The sequence below is a fragment of the Microtus oregoni genome, unplaced genomic scaffold, assembly GCF_018167655.1.
Source record: "Microtus oregoni isolate MIOR12 unplaced genomic scaffold, Mior012 000049F_ref0000343, whole genome shotgun sequence".
Lineage (NCBI taxonomy): Eukaryota > Metazoa > Chordata > Mammalia > Rodentia > Cricetidae > Microtus > Microtus oregoni.
Genome location: NW_024543223.1, coordinates 12,084,198 through 12,105,328, shown reverse-complemented (window position 1 = coordinate 12,105,328; position 21,131 = coordinate 12,084,198).

Sequence of the window (21,131 nt, the reverse complement as noted above, 5' to 3'; positions counted from 1 at the left end):
TTCATCCTGCTCCTCTGCAAGGCTCCCTGAGCTCCCAAAGTTTGGATTTAGGTCTCTGCATCTGTTTTCACCAGTTGTTGGATGAAGACTCTCTAATGATTATTGGGGTAGGAACAAATCTTGAGTATAGCAGAATATTATTAGGCATCATTACCTTGACATTTTTTTCCTCCAGTTCTGTTTGATTCTATCTTAGGTCTCTGGGCCACCCAGCCTGTGGGTTCTGGTGCTCCAGGTGGTGTCAGAGGTGGGCTTTTTCTCCTATGGGTTTTAGGCTAGATCAGTCATTGGTTTACCGATCCCTCAATCTCTAGGCCTCTCTTACCCCAGCACACTTTATAGGCAGGGCACATGTACACCTTTTTATGCCTGGACCAGAAGAAGTTCAAGAATATTCATATGCCAAATGGGAGTGGGGACTAAACCTGGTTTTTCTTTAGGGAAAAGTCCAACGAAATCAGTGAAAGATGCACATGTTCAGGCAGAGATGAAAGTCCAACCCTGATGGAAGTTAAAAGTGAGTAAACACAGTCAGTTAATTTTGATCCTCCAGTTGCTGTGAGTCTTCTGGGGAGGTCCATCAAATGGCCCACTGCCTTCCTTGTCTGTTTATTTTATTTGGTTTGTAAGCTCAGGGAGCAGAAACCCATTTCTTCTCTGTGGCACACCCATAAAAGTTAAATAACACTTCTATTAAAAGACACCAGGAAGGCTCATTCCCATTTCCTTTGGACTATTTACCGCTATCCTTTCTCTAGTGTGACCATCTTAAGAAAGAATAATTTAATTTTCCAGTGGCATGGCAAACTTGCTTTAGTTTTTAGCAATCATTTTCAGGGTAAAAAAAAAATAAAGGAAGGAAATCTGAGCCAAGCTGAATGTTTTAGGCATTGTGGGGTGTACTAGTGAGGATTTTCTAGAGAAACAGAGGATGTGCATTTGTATGGATAAAAGAGGAGTTACTAGAATGTCTTAGAACTGAAGCAGGCAGCATAGTCTGGTAGTGATTGTCTGTGTGTTAGAGAGGCAGAGAACTCCAGTATATGAAAGGGGATGTCTCATTAGTCCTGAGCAGTTGCTGAAGGCCTAGAAGCTTCCTATAGGATTGCTGGTCATCAGTCAATGTTGAAAGTTAAAGAATCCCAAAACCTTGGATTCCAAAGCCAGCAAAAACTGCTTCAGCATCAGCAGCAGAGAAAGAGGGACTACAAGCAAGAAGGGGAGATAGGCAGGAAAGCAGTATGGTTTTCTCCTGGAAACACTTTATAACTAGACCAGCTAGAGAGATGGTGTTTCCTGTTCTGGGGGATAGAGGTCTCCCCTCAGGTGATCCTTCCTGGAAATGCCTTTGCAGACCTGATTAGTTGAGCAACTTGAAAATAAAAGCTAATCATCAATCTGGGAAAGGAAAACATGGATACGGAACTTATTTAAAATGACAGGTTAGTATGTGAGTCTGCTCGGCATACAGAATGCCCATAGCAGTTGGCTGAGGGGATCATCATAATAAAGTTCAGATGAAGAAAATGCTGCACATAGAGGTGATGCTCATGACTAAGGATGTAGAACACAGGGTCAAGGGACTGGACTGCACATGGGATTCACTGCAGGTCAGATGGGAAGCTAAATGGGTAATGCCCCTTGTGGTCAGGGTGGACATGGAAATCCTTTCTGAAGAAGGAAAATCTGACCTGATACCCAGAGGATGAGCAAGAACTGGGAAAAGATAATTTGAAGATGATGATGATGACACAATAAATACAAAAGAACCAAGGCCAAGGAACTACTCTTACCGAGAAAGAACAAAAGATATTGTCACCGGGGAAGGCTGTAAGAACGATAGCAGAGCCAAGAGATCCCCAAGAGTGCAATGTGATTTCAAGGCCCTACAAGTCTTTGTTAATCCTGTTGAGTGAGGCTCAAAATCCAGAGTAAAAGCAGAGTACAGAACTGTCCATTGATTTTCATATTCTAGAGACCTCAGCAAGAACAATTCCCATGTCAAGTCAATGACAGAAACTAGATCCGAAGGAGACAGGCCAGACTGAGAAGTACAGGGAGCAAGCATCCACAGCTTTGTCAGAAAGATGGTTTCCCCTCGAAAACTTTCAAGGACAACGCGGAGTCAAAGCAGAGTTAGTGAAAGGAGACAAAACCATGTGTGGATTGCTGATAGGATTGATCTAAGAAAAAGATGAAGAGCCATGAAATGCAAGATAGGGAGTAATTGATTATCCAGAAAAGTGCTATATTTGATTCTTACCCTTGGGCTGAAAAGGGCTTTGGATGAGCATCTCATCCTGCTCATCTTGACCCATCTTGTGCTCATCTGTATCTTGGATGAAGCTAAATTACATCAATATGTAATGCATTTGCTGTTTTTATTTGCAGTGGTTTTGTTTTCTTCCAAAGCTCATTGATTGATTCTCTCCTTTGTGATAATTAAATGAGATAATTGGCCAATTGACTTATTATCTCATATACTCAACAGATACGTTTGACTGTGTTCAATATGCCAAATACTATACTAAATCAAGTGATAGACAGATAACATTTACACAGAAATCCTGTTAGCTAGAAATTCTTTTTCTCAAGAATCGGATGAAATATTGCACAACATACATCAAGGCCTTCTGCATAGGTCTATTACTACATCAAATTCTTTTTCTTTTTAACTCTGTGATATTAGAAAGATAAAGAAATCATCCAGAAAGCCTTATGCATTTTCATAGATTTTTTTCTTTCATCAAACTACTTTATCTTTCATGTGTGTATGTGTGTTTGTGTTTGTGTGTGTCTGTGTGTTTGTGAATCTCTCTGTCAGGACTGCTAGGGGTGCACCCACCCACTAAGATGGTGAGACTGATCTAATGGGAGCTCACCAAGGCCAGTTGGACTGGGACTGATGGAGCATGTGATCAAACCGGACTCTCTGAATGTGGCTGACAGTGGAGGCTGACGGAGAAGCCAAGGACAATGGCACTGGGTTTTGATTCTACTGCATGGACGGGTTTTGTGGGAGCCTAGTCTGTTTGGATGCTCACCTTCCTGAACCTAGGGGGAGGGGGAATGGGGAGAAAAGAGGGAAATGGGAGGAGGTGGAAATTTTTAATAATAATAATAAAAAGAACCAGAAATACCCAGCTACTTCTAGTTATGTTTTCTTAAAGAAAAGAAACAGCATTTCCCCATAATGGAATTCTGAAAATGTTTACATAGCTTTATGGAAATAAAGCTACAGTTAAACTGCTCACCAACACATGCATCTATAAAAAGCTATGCTATAAAGTGATATTGCCCTTTAACAAGATGGTATTGACTACTGACACGTAAAATATCATTGAAGAATCTCAAAAATATTACAACAAGAGAAAGAAGCTATACAAGAAAGAATGTAGTGAAAACATTATGGTGGCAGAATAACATTTGATCACCATGTGTAGGAATCTATTAGAACAGGAACAAGGAAAGTTTCTGCTGGGAATAACCCGATTCTTGATTGGAGTAGTGTGACATGATCATTAAAATTAAATTGTGTTGTTAGCATTGTAAGATGAATTTTGCAATGATGCCTTTAGCCCTGCTTTTGCTCCAAAAGATTACAGAAGGCACCCAAGGGCTTTAAGCATGAGAGAAATTCAAGGTGTCTCTGCTCGCTTGGAGAAGTCAGAAGTATAGGTTTTAGAACCCAGATGCCCTGCCTCACTCATAGCCTGCCAGTGTTTGTGGGCCTGAGACCACTACAGATGTAAATATGTTTTTTGCAAAGAGAGCCTGCAGACAAAAGCCCAGGTTGCTTGACAGTTTTATATGGGTCTTTTTGAATCCTACATTGAGAATTGAGTCAGCCACGAGAGTTCTAACTGCTGGAATTTCACTGTACTTGCTCATGGATTTGCCCTTGCTCCTTATGTGGATATGCATATGTGCCTGACTGTTTATACAAAGGGTTTCATAGGTATACATGCACAGTAAGTTATAAATACAAAATAGACAAGCTACTGGCTACTACATCTCATGTGTGCACAGTGAGTAGCTTCTGCCTCATTGCTGGTGAGGTATAAAAAAATCACATGTGACAAACAGGTTGCTCAAGTGTTTAAATTGGGCTAACCATAAAAGTTAGAAAAAGCTAGCAACAAAGACCTGACCTGAGCTTGTGGGAGCTCATGGACTCTAGATTGGGGAGCCTGCATGGGACCAAACTAGGCCCTCTGCATGTGGGCGACAGTCGTACAGCTTAGTATATTTGTGGAACCCTTGGCAGTTTGACCAGAATCTATCCCTGGTGCATGAGTTGGTCTTTTGGAGCCTATGCCCTATAGTGGGATGCCTTGCTCAGCCTCCCTGCAGTGGAAAGGGGCTTGGTCCTGCCTCAACTTAGTATGCAAGCTTTTGTTGACTCCCCATGGAAAGCCTTACCCTTTCTGAGAAGTGTATGGGGGGGGGATGGGTTGGGGAGGATATTGCGGGCAAGGGGCTGAACAGAAGAAAGGGGTACGGTGGTCGGTATGTAAAATAAATAATTAAAAATGAAACCAATTACTGCAGAAGCTTCCTAAATACATGCTTCCTAAATATATATGTATATATAAAAGGAGTTTAAATTAGGTTAACCTATAATTCCAGGATAAATGCCTCTTCCGGATACCATAGGCTATCAAATATAAAAGTATAATGTAAGGAATTGATTACTCCCTTTAAAGTTGTTTGTTACTGAGATCTCATAGAAAATCCAGATAATACAGGATATTTACTATTGGTTTTGGTTACCATCAAGAATTTGATAGTAATACCTTATTGCTAAAGAGCAAATGCATGAGTCACAGGGCATGGAGAAACCAACCTGGTATCTACCTGGAAGCTTTATTTAGTAACCTTCATAGTAATGAAGAAGAAACACAATTAATGATCTTACATAGCAGTGAATTCTGTGAGCTATAGTAATAATTGGCCTGGCAAAAATAAACCTACAGGTGCTATAATGGAATGATTTTTATGGGGATAAACCACCCCACTTTGATTGGACTTCTCCAATCAAATCAAACAGAATTCATGTGTGGTACTATTAATTGGTTCAAAAGCTGGTGGTTCAATTTTAGGCCATGGAGGAGAACTTAGTATTCTTATTCTGCTAAAGGGTCATGATAATACATTCCCCCCTAAGTTTTCTTCTTTACAACCATAGGTTAGTCCATCTCTCAACTCTCATCAGAGAAGCTTCTTTTTGCATTAGATGGTGACTAATACAGAGACCTCTGTGCGGAGAATAAGAGACTGTGAAGTGTAAGCGTAAGTCGTAAACAATGCCACACCAGTTTGGAATTATGATTATTATGGTGATATTTATTTAAAGGGGAAAAAACTTACAGATCACCGTCCCAGACAACAGCCCTCTGCGCAACCAGGAAAGGAGTCTAGTCGCCAGCGGAGCAGGAAGTGAAGAGAGAGAGGAGAGGGAAGTGGCCGCTTTTTTTAAAGGGAGAGAGACCACGCCCCAATGGGCTGGTATCTCAGCGCAATAGGCTGGAGGAGCGGAAGGACCTCCCGCAACAGTGAAGTACTTAGCCTCAAATGAGACAGCAATGCAATAACTCATTCCCTCAAGACACTGGGACCAATGTGGAAGAGAAGACAGAGTGTGGGAGCATGAAGTAATGAATGTTAACAGAGAAACATTATTTTCAGGGCCTTGCAGGATTATTTCACACTTCAGCTGTGAGTGCATGCACAGGACCAAAACCAAACAAAAACAAATAAACAAAACCAATATCCCAGCATGGACTGGGGTAGGGTGGGAAATCATAAAATCCGACCCATAACTTATTGTCAATTGATGGTTCCTGGGAGAGAAGGAAGCTATTTTGCATTAGGTTTTTTTTTCCTTGAGAGGCTATCAGAACTCCAGGAAATGATTCTACATTTATGCACATATTAAAAGCACAAAGTGGACTTGGTGGACTTTTTAAGCACATGAAGTTGGAAAAGGAACATGGTGAGGGCAATAGAGGAACTGCAAGTGTAGATTGGAGTAGAAATGTTCAAAACACATTATACAATTTCAGGAAATTGTGAAGCAATAAAATGCAAAGTAAATAATTTAAAAAGAGAAGATATCAGACCTGGGGGAGTGAGCAAACTTAATCTACAGAATTGATATTCATAGTTCTGGATGCAGACAGCTCAAGAGCAGACAGTCAGAGAGGCTAGAACTGGTGAGGACTGATAAGAACCACTGCTTTGATTTGAGGACAGTTATCTTGAAGCATCCTCCCATGGAAGAGGCTGAGCTCCCTGATCTCTTGTATAAGTACTACTCATTTGCAGCCTTATTTAACCTGGTTACTTCCAGAAAGAATTTATCTCCACAAAACCACACTAGATAAAGTGATTTTGTATACAAATTTTGAGGAGATTTGACACAGTATGCTGTGTTTTTCACCCTAAAACCAAGAGTCGTGTGTGTGTGTGTGTGTGTGTGTGTGTGTGTGTGTGTGGCAGGACAGCAGCAGTGCTTTATTGAGACACTCTTTCAGAATATTCAGATTGCCTGGGGTGAGTAAACAAAGGTTGCTGGATCCACATCTGGACTCAGAGGAAAGCAGAACACAAGCCAGAGGGTAACATGTTCCTGAGTGTGGAAAGCAGGGACCTGCCCCAGGTATTGACATTATTATTTTTGGGCTTGACTCTACCCAGTACAGTTACCATTTTACTCTGCAACATCTGCAATTCAAGCAGTTGCTGACCTTGCTGCAATGATCATCATAAAGATGAACATTGTTTGCTGCGTAGGAGATTTCTGCAGTGGGCAGCCCTCATGGGTTGGCTGCACAGCCCTGTAAGCCAGTGAGACTTCTGGAGCGCTCATTAAACACACAGCAGGTTGAGAATTTTTACATTTTACCAGAAGGCAGTTCAAATTACAATCCTGATGAAATGGCTACCGCACATTTTCACAGACCCCAATTCACCTAACCAATGTTGAAGGTTTTCTGAGTTTGTCACTGCATAGTGGAGCAAACATATCCTTTGATCACGTTGGTGTTAAAAGAAGTGGAATCACTACTGACGATTACAGATCAACATAATGTAGTGACGTAAAAAATTCTGTGAAGGAACCCTTTTGTCAATAAAACAGTGCTAAAAATCAAAGTACAAAAAAAGTCAGAAATGTAAGGAATAAAAATTCCATTTGACACTGAAGAAATACCTATGTCCCAGAAAGTATCACTAAGTAACCAAAGTTGGCACCGTTCTTACATTTCTAACGGATCTTACAAACATAAATAAACATATGCATATATCTATCAACAGTGAAGCAGAAGCAGGGTTATCTGAGATAAAGAAGCAGAGGTGATCAGAGGATGAAAAAAGGGCAAAATTGGAAAGTATGTGGGTAGGAATATAGTCAAAGTAGATGAAATGCAATCTTTGTGCAAATTACTACTATGTACAATGACTACACACTACTACAAACAACAACACAGATACAAATAAAACCCTAAGGCCCCAAGGGCAAAGGATTTTCTTGTTGAAGGTCAAACACTTATAATAATTAAGCAGAAGCCAGAAGGGTGACACTGGTCTCTTGATTGCCATTCCAATGTTTTTTCCTCACATATATTGCAGAGATCTTTTACAGAACTCCTCTGTGACTTTGAGGCGCCAGGCTCTTCTGGAATCACAAGTGAATTACACAAGCCACATGAGGTTTCTCTGACAATCCCAAAGAAAACAAAGGTAAATTGGAAAAGCACTGTGGGATTGACTGCAAACAATTGAAATTCTTCTCAGTTAAATGCCGAGATGAAAAGGCCAAGGCGAGCACAGTTCTGCAGAGAGGAGAAATGAAAAGTCAAGTTTGAAAGCTTTGCAGATGTCGATGCTGCCCCTGGAGGACTTAGTTCTGGTAGAAAAGAAAAGCCACGGCTATGGAGGCCTTCCACACTTCAGTTCCAGTGTATATTCTGGGTCTCCCTTGGACTCAGCCCGCTGTGTGTTTAATGAGTACTCCAGAGGTCTCGCCAGGTTAAAGGGCTGTGCAGATCATGAGGTCAGCACACTGCAGAAATCTCCTTCCCAGCAGCCAAAGTTCAGTTAAACTTCAAATAACACACCTTGTGGGTCAGCCTGAATGCTAGAAAGACCATAATTACCCAGTGCTAAATAAGAAAAGGAATCATCCACGAAACACTGCCTGAAATTTTCTTCACTGTGTTTATATGTCTAATACCCATTGGAGAAGAAATGACAGTTACATTTGGCCAATAAGAACAAAACTTGGGAAAGTTCCATCAGCCCCATGATGCACATCTCCTGAGGGCACAACTGGAATCTGGAGTTTGAACCTAGGTTGTGCCAAAGAGTTTCAGAGCACATACCAAATACCACTAGTGTATGTGTGGGGGTGGGGCGGGGGGCGTGATATCCTTCTGTTCCTGAGCAAACAGCATGTTTTCTAAACTGTCTTGTATAACATGTTAGCTTCTTTTTATTGTCTTGACAATTTAGAGACTGAAAGATTCACTTTGGCTGTCGGTTTAAGGGATTAAGTTCACTACAGCAAGAATAGCATGGTGATGGGAGCACGAATCAGCTGGTCACATTAAATCTGTGGTAAGGAAGGAGCAGAGAAAGGTACTCAGCTGCTTTCATTCTTTGTCATCTTTTATTCAGTTTATGTGGAGTTATTACCGATATTCTGGTGAGTCTCACTTCCTCTCTTAAGCACCTGTCTGCATCTCACTGGTAAGCCCAGCGGCATGCTTTCTAGGTGATTCTAAATGAAGCCAAGTTAACAGTGAAGATTCCTCTCCCAGGAAACTGATGTAGGGCCAATCGACTGTGAGTAGTTTCAATGATCATATCCTGGCATGGTCATTAACAACGCCTGTTGCTCTGATAAACAATGGGGAGTTCTAGGGATCTTGAAGAAGACATACTCATGCCGAGAAGTTTGAATCTTTGAATGCCTTTAGACTTCTAAGCCACTCTCCAATGCCATTCTGAATTTTGCCACCTCATTAACATGCATTAGACTATATTTTCTAGATCCACCCATTTGCCCTCAAATTTCAAGATGATATTGTTTTCTGCTGTGTAGTACTCCATTGTGTAAATGTACCACCTTTTCCTTATCTGTCCTTCAGTCGAGGGACATTTAGGTTGTTTTCAGATTCTGGCTATGACAAATAATGCTGCTATAAGCATAGTGGTATGATTGAGCATCCTTTGGCTATATGCCCAAAAGTGGTATTGTTGGTTCTTAAGGTAAGTTGTTTTCTATTTTTCTGAGAAATTGACATATTGATATACAAAGCAGCTGTACCAGTTTGCACTCCCACCAGCAATAGAGATTATGGATGCCCTTTGTTTCAATTGACTTCAGAGCAACACACCCAAAGGAAAGATGGAAAGCCTCTCTGAGGTCTGCCTCTCAGATTTCAGGAGGAGAACCATCACTATATTTACAGGGTTGCTCTAGCCAACACATTGACATTTGTCTCCAGGCCACAGTATCACAAGAAGAAAAATGAGGAGCTGAGCTACACATTTCAGTTTCAAGCACCTTCTTGTGGTGAGCAAATAACTGTAAGGTAGAGGACCTGCACTGCACCTCAAGATACTCCTCTCCATTTCCAGAAAGAGGCATCTCCTTCACCCAAAGAACAGGAAAGTGTGGCATGCAACTAGCGTTTAATAATCTCTCTCAGAGATGTTTCTTGTCCATATTGCATAATTGCTACCTTACTTAAACTTACAATTCCTTTCTGGTGTATTATTTTACGTATGGGTGGTTTGATGCCAGATTCAAAGGACTTGCCACTTCATCAAAATCCATAAAACATCCATTTAAAAAGCATATTGAGGAAAAGGAGAGGCATTTGTCATCTGGTCAGCTCTGGTATAGTAATTCAAAATGAACAATTGTAAATGTGCCCATCTGTCCAACCTTTGTCCTGGTGAGTGATCACCAAGTTTAGAACTAGTCATTAAAGCAGGGCTTTGAGGAGTGTGATTGTCCCAAGAGGTTATAAATGAGGAAAGCCAAAGTTAAAAACGAGACACAGAATAGAACATAATTTTCAAAGGGAAAAATACCAAAAACTGTGGACTCCTACAGACAATAAGTGTGTTCAAATATTCCCAAGTACCTGACTGTTTCTAAGCTATTATTTGCATGTGATCTTAAGGCAAGAGGCTTCATCTGGTTTGAAAGTCATGTACTGACATGGATGCACTTCAACATCATCCACCTACCCTTCCAAATGCCCAACCACCATTCTTCCAGCCAGCCAGACCACAATGAATGGAAAAGAAGCCAAGGGCAGTGACTACTGATTTAGTTCTCTTTTCTTTCCTTTTCTTTTCTTTACTTTCTTTCTTTTTTTGTTTTTGTTTTTAGAGACAGGATTTCTCTGTGTCCTGGAACTAGCACTTGTAGACCAAACTTGCCTCTTATTCACAGTGATCCACCTACCTCTACTTCCCAAGTGCTGGGATTAAGGGCATGAGCCATCGCCACCCAGCTCCATTTCTTGTTAGATGCTAGTGAAGACATATAATTATATGCATAATGCAAAGAACATGTCAACATCTGCCTCCTTTCCTTTCCTATGAACAGTGGAAGGGCAGACAGAGTCTGAAATTACAGATTGTTCTTTGAAATGAGTTGTCAAATCTTTGTCCAATATTAGCTTCTCCTTATAAAGTTGATTGGTTTACTTACTATTCATTAGCTCCTCTTTTGTTGACTTACACTATACTCATTCAGTTTTTCATTATTCTCATCAGAAAATAATTGAGCAAACATTGCCAATTTCTACTTGGCTTTGTTGATTCTCTTTAAGGTGACTGCACAGATCAAACAGGAGTCCATATTAATCTGATTTATAGCCTTTGTTTATTCATTCATTCTCATGAAATATGTGGTGAAAGAATTGACTGGTTAATTTCTATACACCATTTTATAAGTGCTTTCCATAGGGCAGAGATTATCATTCCCTCAACTAGGAAAAATGGGGAGATGAGCAGAAAGGTGTTACACGGAGAACTTTTAGCATAGATTCAAGTTTCTCAGGTTCCTGGAAAGTTAAGATTTTCATCCGTGAAATTTACAGATATTTCCTGGCTAGTAGCCAGTTGTAAACACAGGTCAACCTGACTTCACTGTCTGAATGGAATCCCAAATACATTACACCTCCTACCAGGAAGGACTCAGGATAGAAGAATCAGTGAAAATAGAAACAGAGTGCATTTGTAGTAAGTCATGTCCTATATAATAGTTTATAATGTCAATTCTTGTGCTCAATTCATGCATTTGCTCCTGGTTAATATACAAGTTTGTCTCAAAGTCTTTAGCAGATGACTGTATTCTGATCACTGGTTTAGTACAGTAAGCAATGTTTATGACTGAACATAACATCAGTGACTGACCTTTTAAGACAGAGAAGGAGTCCAGAGACAGCAGAAGCAGGATTACATGTTCAAGGCCAACCTGGGCTACAGCAGAGAGTTCTAGGCTGAACTGGGCTACACAACAAGATCAGGAAAACAAAATGTGTGGGATAAGGAGGGAGAAAAGGAGGCAGAGAGGGAGGGAGGGAAAAAGAAGAAGCAAAAATGTAAAGAAGAAAACCAGAGAAAAAGGATAATATGAGTGAGGGATATTTGAAACTCTTGTCATAGAAATAATTTCTATTCAAAAAATCTGCAAAATTGTTCTTAAATCTCTGTCGATATCCATGTTTTCAGACTCAATGACAAAATGTTCATTAGGAGTCCCTAGGATCACATCTTCTGTTTTCCACATCACAGCTGGATGAATAAAACACAAAGACTCTCACATAAAACCCAACAACAATTCCTGTCTTATGGTATTTATGCATTTGTGAAATAGTCTCTTGTATGTAGAGTCTTTGATTTTCCCATAACCAGTGAATTATGAAAAAGGTAACTGTCATGACTGTATAAGATTGTAAGATAGTGCCTTCTTTCCAGGTTTACTCTAAAGATTATTCCAGCAAGTTTGGTGAGGTAAATAGCCATAGTGAGGAAGACCACATAGCTGGAAACTGCACATAACTTCTAGGCATGTAGAAGCCTGCAGGGATCAATCACCAAGGGACTGAATGAGCATCTTTTCTCATCCAAACCTCCAAATAAGACCATAGCCCAACCAAAATCTTGATTACAGTTGTGGGAGGCACTGAGCAAATGACTCAGCTGAGCTGTAGATGGACTATTAGCCAATAAAAACAGAGAGGCATCAAATGTGGGTTCTGTTGATGTCACTAAGTTTGCAGCAATGTATACTGAATAGAAAGCTAACTAATCTTGGGTGCCAATTATTTTATCTCTTAGCTTTCTATTTGGTAAAATGCTACTAAAATTGTAGTTGTGGTAGTGTAAGCATGATAATGATAATATACATAAACATGTTATCATTACCACATAAGAATACTAATATAAGCTTAGCTATTATCATGCCTTATTATTACATGTTACTCTGAAATGATTGAAGATATCCTTGAAAGTCTTTTTTTTTAAAAAACAAGGTTTTTGTGAAATTTTGACTTGCGGTTTCTTTCTTAATTTGGTCCACATTTTCAGTCCCCTTCGCAAGTTCCTCTTCTCTGTAAGACATCCCTCAAGCCTGCTTGTACTCGCTTTCTCTTAGATCTTACAGGGAATAAGAATTCTTGCTCCATGCTCTTTTCAGAACAATAAGTTAACCTTTGTAAGCATATTGATAGTCACTGAAAACAAACATGAAGTAAAAATGTGTGTTAAAATGAACACAGAAATTTGGATGCCTAAATGTCTAATATTCTTAAGGTTTTGGCCAAGTAAGTTCATCTTTTTTTTTAGAAAATGCTTAGCATATATATATATATATATATGTGTGTGTGTGTGTGTGTGTGTGTGTGTGTTCATGTTATATACTCAAATTGTGTAATCAGTTCACATTTAATTCAATTTAAGTTAGCCCAAAATGTAATTATTAATGGAGTTAAAGAAAAAGAGGGCTCACATTGACAAGGGGTAGTTCAACAAATGGGAAGAGTCTATATTTAGACAAAAAGTTGGAGTCAAAGTCTTCTTGACAGCAGTGCATCCTTTGACAAGTGGCTTAACTATTCTGTTTTTCTGTTCCCTAATGGCATAATGAGAACAGTAACACTTATCTTAGAAAACTATCCAAAGCTACCCACACCTGTTAGCAACAACTCCAATATATTATGGCTCTACCTCTCTTTGTCAAAGTGCTGGTGTAGGGCCTTATTTAGGAGTATTTCCAACATGAATAGATGATCAGTGGATAGATAGGTAGATGATAGAGAGAGAGATAAATAAGGGAAAGCTTAAAATTCGACAAAAAGAAAGATGAAGTCTTCATGGAATAAATAAGGTGGTGGTTGACATTTCTTGATAGTCTTCCAGGAAAATGTCATGCCAGAGGTGAAGGAGCTTTTAAAGACCTCTTCAATTTTCTGAGAGAGAGAGAGAAAAAAAAAACAGCTTAGAAAATACACCTGTGTTCCAGGAAGCCACAGGAGACTCTTGCTCTTCATGAATAATGATCTGTAATTTAAAAACTCTGAGTATGAGAGCAAACCTTTGATGGTTCAGGCTCCCTCAACACTGAAGCATGCTCACACCCATGTCTATGTATAAGGCCTCAGAACAATCAAGTCATCAGTGCCCACAGTAAGAGAACATTGTTAGAATTCTATGAACAGGGTTTGCATGGGGATTTCCTCCAGAACTGAGACAGCTCTTGGCTTGTTGAAAGGCCAGTTGTTTGTTTGCTGAGGAGTCTGTGTAAAGGATACTCTTGAGATTTTCACAGAAAGAATTTATCTCAGGAGAAAATAGACCTAAAATTCAAAAAAGGGCCCTCTGACTATAAAAGGTGGATAAAAAGAAACAAGGAATGCCCACAAGTCTTATCTGCTGACCACTTCTTCACTCTATACCACACTCACATACTGGAGGATTTGAGAAGAAAAGATATTAAAGCCCAGAGAAAAGTCTCACCGAAGCCGCTGATAGTCCTAAGAACATGAAACAATTTCTTTTGGTATATATTATGAGTAATGAGGGATCCAAGAGTCTGTCCCAGGGGAAACCATTGTGAAACTTCATCAATAAAGATTGAGCACAGCCCAAGATGAACAAAAATAGTAAGAAGCCCACAAACCCCCTGTGAAGATGATCTGAAGCACTTGTAAGGCCTGAGGACATACCCGGATACTAGCATTTCATTATAAAGGGGCGATGACAGGAAATGCTACTTCTATCACTATGTGGTACTCCAAATCTCTAGACTGGGCACACCCCTGAAGCACGTCAATATGTAAATTGATGGATATTTGCCAATTTTGGTATAATATATCAGTCAGTGAGATAGCAACTTGAAGTAGGGTCTGTTCATGTGTGAAATAGCTTCTTGGGACAAGCTACAGTATCTGAGTCATGAGTTAGGACACTTTCTGGTATTGGGGGCTATACAGTAATGTTGGCATCAATTTCTCTACAAACTATCCTGTCATCCATCCCACAGCACACTTGTGTGCTTTCTTTCTGCATCTAAGTCAAGAATGTGGGTTCCCGAGGAAAAGAAATAGTTCAGTGGATAAGATGCTGGAATATAAATGTGAGGAATGAAATTTGAATCCCAGTATCCAATCCATATTAAAAAGCTAACAATGTGAGCATAAAGGCCTATTTGCCAGCTAAGTCCTTTGGAGGCAGAAATGATAGACCAAGTCAAAAGTGATCAGGGTGTGCTGGGATCAATAAGAAACTCTGTCTTGGATAATAAAGTAGAGAGCAATACAGAGAGACAATAATAACAAATCTGGCCTCCACACATATCTTCACAGACAGGTATAGCCACACATAAGCAAATATAATACACATATGCTTATAAGCAATACACACACAAGAACACATGAAACACGAAACAACAACAAAAGAACTGTAGCGCCTGGCCCAATCAAGAGACCCCTTGCCAGTAAGAACCCTCCTCCTAGACTGAGTCACTACATTCTTCACACCTCTCTTTCCTGACTGGCCTAGCTGGCTGCTTCAGACCTTTTTCTTACCTTTTCTTTCTTTGTAGTAGCAGATTTAATCTTTGACATTCCTCTAAGATTCTAACTCTGATGTTTTCTGAACCAGATTTCTTGAGGCTTATATTCTGACATCTGGGTGTTGATGTGGCTGCTTGTCTTTTATCTCTGCCTACAGCTCAGTTAGAGTAGTAGCTCCTGGCCCACCCCTTACCCTTTCTACTCTCCATATGAAACTCTTCACTTAAATGAACACAATCAGTTTCAGGCCTCTGTTACCCCCTCCCTTCTGCCTTCTCTTTTCCCGCAGTCTCTACTGTTTATTCCTCCCTTTTCTCCTTCCTCCTGGTAGCCTATTACTCTTCAACTTTCCCATACAAACAGCAGCAAACAGATAGTTATATACATACCTAAAAATAATCAAACCAGGCAAAGAAGCACTATTCATAGCGATGAAAGTAAAAGGAGTGAGGTTTTCAGTGAGTGCCAGAACACTTGTAGAAGACAAAAGACCTATGAGAGCTCTTAGGAAATGTATATTTCACTTATAAGTCTGTCAGGAGCCAATAATACTCAGTCCATTTAAGTCATATCTTTAACTATTACTTCTCTCCAGTCTATGAAAACATTCTCCTTTCTTGTCTAATATACTTACTGCGCTTGATTTATATCTTGACAAACTAGGTGGGGCTGTCCCATGCTTCACACGTCCTTACTCTCCTCTTTGGAAAGCTGGCATCACATGAAGCACCTGACAGTTGTCCAAAATATACAAAGAACATTGCAAAGGGTACGTTAAACACATGGCTACAGGCCAAGAGTGTAGAACAAAAGCCTCAAAATGTCCTCTTATCTGATTGTCACCTCAGTAGCTGTTGGCTGTAAGCACTTGTCCACCGTGAATAAACATTTTTTAAGGGGCAAATGTAACATTTTGTTAAATGTCAAGGAGGCTTTAGTCATGTAAAAGGATGGGCTATTCTTATTGAAGAAAGAAGAGAGTCTATACAGATTATTAAAGCCAGCATGAGCCAGGGGAACTTTTAGTTCAATAATTTATTTCTCAGAAGAATAAATAAAGGCCCAAGATGGAACAGTGTACTTACACAATCTATGTTGAAGAAAGCTTGGAAAAGTGATGCTTTCCATTATTACAAAGAAATTTAAAGACAGCAATCTTATTTTTCAGATTGGTGCTTACATTGCTTCATGACATTATGTTGGCAAAAGTTTCTGTCCCACCAGTCCTGCAGCAATTTAGTCCCAAAGAATCACACAAATGCCTACATTAATTATAACCTGTTTGGCCTACTGGCTCATGCTTTCTTATTAACTATCTCTTACATATTAGATCATAGTTCTGGTCTGTGTTAGCCATATGGCTTGGTACATTTATCAGTTCAATAAAAATTCTCATCTTGCTTCCTTTGTGTCTGGGTGACAATTGCAGATGGAGCCTTTCTTCTTCCCAGAATTCTCTTATTCTGGATACCCTGCTTATACTTCCTGCCTAGTTGCCCTGCCTATATTTCTTGCCTGGCTACTGGCCAACCAGTGTTTTATTGAACTAATAAAAGTGGTAAATCTTCACAGGGTACAAGACCATTGTCCCACAGTACTTCACCCCCTTTTTTTCAAACAAGAACTCTGAATCTTATCTCCTTATGTAGCTTTTTTTTCGGACCATTATCCATAGCAACTTGTAACCAACACTCCAAACAAAGACAAACATCCGCAATCCAGTTTTGGGGAATATGTGTATAGTTTTATAGGGTACTTCCTACTAATTAGGGGAACTAATCACATGGGCACAGGAGACTACTTCCTACATATAACCCCAGTAGCACAGACAATAAGGGCAACATTGAATAAATGGGACCTCCTAAAAGTGAGAAGCTTCTGTAAAGCAAAAGTCACTGTCATTAAGACAAAAAGGCAACCTACTGATTGGGAGAAGATCTTCACCAACCCCACAACAGACAAAGGTCTGATCTCCAAAATAAATAAAGGACTCAAGAAACTAGACATTAAAACTCTAATTAACCCAATTAAAAAATGGGATACTGAACTGAACAAAGAATTCTCAACAGAAGAAGTTCAAATGGCCAAAAGACACTTAAGGTCATGCTCAACCTCCTTAGTGATCAGGGAAATGCAAATCAAAACAATTTTGAGATACCATCTTACACCTGTCAGAATAGCTAAAATAGAAAACACCAATGATAGCCTATGCTGGAGAGGATGTGGAGTAAGGGGAACACTCATCCATTGTTGGTGGGAATGCAAACCTGTGCAACCACTTTGGAAATCAGTGTGGCGGTTTTTCAGGAAACTGGGAGTCAACCTACCTCAGGACCCAGCAATTCCACTCTTGGGAATGTACCCAAGAAATACCCAATCATACTACAAAAGCATTTGTTCAACTATATTCATAGCAGCACTATTTGTAATAGCCAGAACCTGGAAACAACCTAGGTGTCCCTCAATAGAAGAATGGATAGAGAAGGTGTGGCACATATACACTTTAGAGTTCTACTCAGTGGTAAAAAACAATGACATCTTGAATTTCGCATGCAAATAGATAGAGATAGAAAATACTATCCTAAGTGAGGTAACCCAGACCCAAAAAGATGAATATGGTATGTATTCATTCATAAGTGGATTCTAGCCATAAATAAAGGACATTGAGCCTATAATTCATGATCATAGAGAAGCTAAATAAGAAGGTGAACCCAAAGAATAACATATAGTTATCCTCCTGGATATTGGAAGTGGAAAAGATTGCCGGACCATGGTTGGGAGCACGGTGGTGGGAGTAGAGTGGGGATAAGGGGAGATGGGGAGAGAGAAGGGAGAAGGGGAAGATGGGGAGAGCTTGAGGGAATGGGATGGTTGGGATGGGGGAGGGGTGGATGTGGGAGCAGGGAAGTAGATACCTTAATTAAGGGAGCCATTTTAGGGTTGGCAAGAGACTTGACTCTGGAAGGGTTTCCAGGTATCCAAGGAGATATTCCCAGCTTTTTCCTCTGGCAGCAGAGGAGAGGTTACCTGAACTGGCCTTATCTTATAGCCACACTGATGAATATCTTGCATATCACCATAGACCCTTCATCTGGCGATGGATGGAAATAGAGACAGAGACCCACATTGGAGCACTGGACTGAGCTCCCAAGGTCCATATGAAGAGCAGAAGGAGGGAGAACATGAGCAAGGAAGTCAGGACCATGAGGGGTGCGTCCATCCGACTGATCTAATGGGAGATCACCAAGGCCAGTTGGACTGGAACTGATGGAGCATGTGATCAAACCGGACTCTCCGAATGTGGCTGATGGTGGAGGCTGATGGAGAAGCCAAGGACAATGGCACTGGGTTTTGATTCTACTTCATGGATGGGCTTTGTGGGAGCCTAGTCTGTTTGGATGCTCACCTTCCTGGACCTGGGGGGAGCAGGGAGGACCTTGGACTTCTTCCTTATATGTGAGTTGAGTTCATTTATACTAAGGGATATTAATGACCAGTGATTGCTATCTCCTCCTATTTTAGTTTTCATTGTTGGTGATGTTACTTTGTGTGGCATTCCCTTCATTTGGTATTTGCTGCAGTGAGATCATCTATTTTCTGTGTTATTGTGGTTGTAGTCAACTTTCTTGGGTTGGAGTTTTCCTTCTAGTACTTTGTGTAAGACTGGGTTTGTGACTAGGTATTAGTTAAATCTGGTGTTGTCATGGAATATCTTGTTTTTTTTTTTTCTATGGTGATTGAAAGTTTTGCTTGGTATAATAGTCTGGGCTGGCATCCATGGTCTCATAATGTCTGCATAATGTTTGACCAGGACCTTCTGGCTTTTATTGTTTCAATTGAGAAGTCAGTTGTAATTTTGATAGGTCTCACTTTATATGTTACTTGTCTTTTTTCCTTCACAGCTCTTAAGATTTTTTCTTTATTATGTATGTTTAGTAACCTCTTTTATATGAAAATAAACAAATAAACAAAAACAGTCTATCTGACTAGTTGTAACAACTAGTGTCAATGACTGAACCTTGCAGGGTACCTCTTATTCAGGAGATATTAAACAGGGAAGATCCTATATTGCATTCGCCCAGCCATATTCTCTTCTCTAAATACAACACTCTTCTTTGGAATGAAAGAGGACTTGCTTGAAGGGCATAATTTTTAAGTCTAAGTGAGCCCAGATAACATTCTACCAATTTCACCAGTCCCCAGAGAAGGTTATTTGATCTCACATTCTTCCACTATAAAATGATGATAACAAAGCTACCAACAAAGCCTAATGGCATGGTTGTGAAAGACTCATTTCAGTAGCAAGTGTAAAGTGATGAGGCTGTGTTCCAGAAAGTCATCTGTTTCTATTTTTTATAGGATGGCTTACCATCAACATCAATTCTACTCACTGTTGAGAGAATAATTTTAAACTATGAAACAAAGCTATTATTTTAGAGAATACACATGGTGATGTTTGAATTTATCAAAAAGATCTCCAAGTTTTGTGATATAGTCCATGACCCTTAATTCAGATTTCCTATGAAGGAGTCAGTGGGTCAGTATAATTAACTTTGGCCAGATGTGCAAGGTCATATGACATGGAGGTGGTTAGCCCTTGCAAGAAGATTGGAAACTAATTTATCTGTAAGGATAACAAAAACAGAGTCGGTGTCCCTTCTTATATACAATGAAGAAAATAAAATTGATTCCAGTGAAGAAAATAAAAAACTCCAAGTTATTAAGCTGAATTCATGATATAAACATTCTCACAACTCTCTCCGATGCTCACACTAGCATTAGTAAAGAGACAAAAGAAGAAAGAAAGAAAAAAACAAGGAGAAAGAAGTCAATTCCAGTGGCTATTTGATTTAAATTATAAATTGAAGGAAATATCTGTCAAGAACACATGGGAATTCATTTTGACAGCATTTCTTGCAATTTACTTTTTGCCTGGCATAGTAATGTATGTAAGAATATGAAAAATATAGTGACTTTCCTATAATTTAAGGGTCCTCACTGGGTCCTGGAAACAGAATGGATTTTACATGGAACTTTTATATAATTTGGAGCAAACGTAGATCTTTATATTTATAAGAAAAAAATTAAAAGACCTCCCCCGGTCACCTTTACACAAGAATTGGAGAATCTGAAGGAAATGTGTGTGACAGAACCACCCATCCATGCATATAATACATATTCACCCAGGGCCGTCCATGTTCTAGGTAGTGACAATAGAAGACTTTGCGAAGCATAGCAAGTCCCTGTGTGCTTTGACTTTATTAATTTATGACCTGGAAAGTGCTTGGTAAAGCATGAATGATTCAACAAGGTTTCAAGGTCCTGGAAGAATTTAGTGTAGCAGTATTAGCAGTCATCCATTCGTCCCACATTGTCGACGACATATTGAGTGAAATAGCAGTTTTAATAAAATGTTCTCCAAATGAAGTAGTATTAAATTCTTAATTTAAGTGTTTAGTTTTTTAGCCTAAGGTCTAATGAGTGGTTCTAAAATCTAGCATGATTAGAACGAGAAATTTCAATTTCAAAAAAAAATCTCTCAAAGTATTACAAATTAATGAGACTATTATTCTTACTCGATTTTAGCTGAGAATGGGAAGTCTTCATATGGAATATAGTTGTTAGGGAAAAATTCTCTAAGAACTTTGCATAATAATTGGCTCTTGTAATTAAACCTAGAGTGGAGTTATTTACCAACTGCACTCGAGATGGACCTAAGTTCAAACCTGAGTCCATTCTACCTTGTAACAGACACTTACATGACCCACCAATGCAGCTATCAGCAATAGCCATATGCAGATCCAAATCTGACTTCCGTGTAAATGCAAGTTAATGTCTACGGTAAGGGTTACCAGGCTCCTGAAGGTCAGAATTACTTGAACTTGTCATATTTCTTACACTATGTCTCCCCCAAATATAAGAGTACCTATTGCAAATACTATCTATTATCTCACTCTGTTCTGGTAAGCTATTGCCGAATCTGACTCTCAGAGCTTACTTCTGGTGCTTACTCTTTGTCTCTCTGTGCAT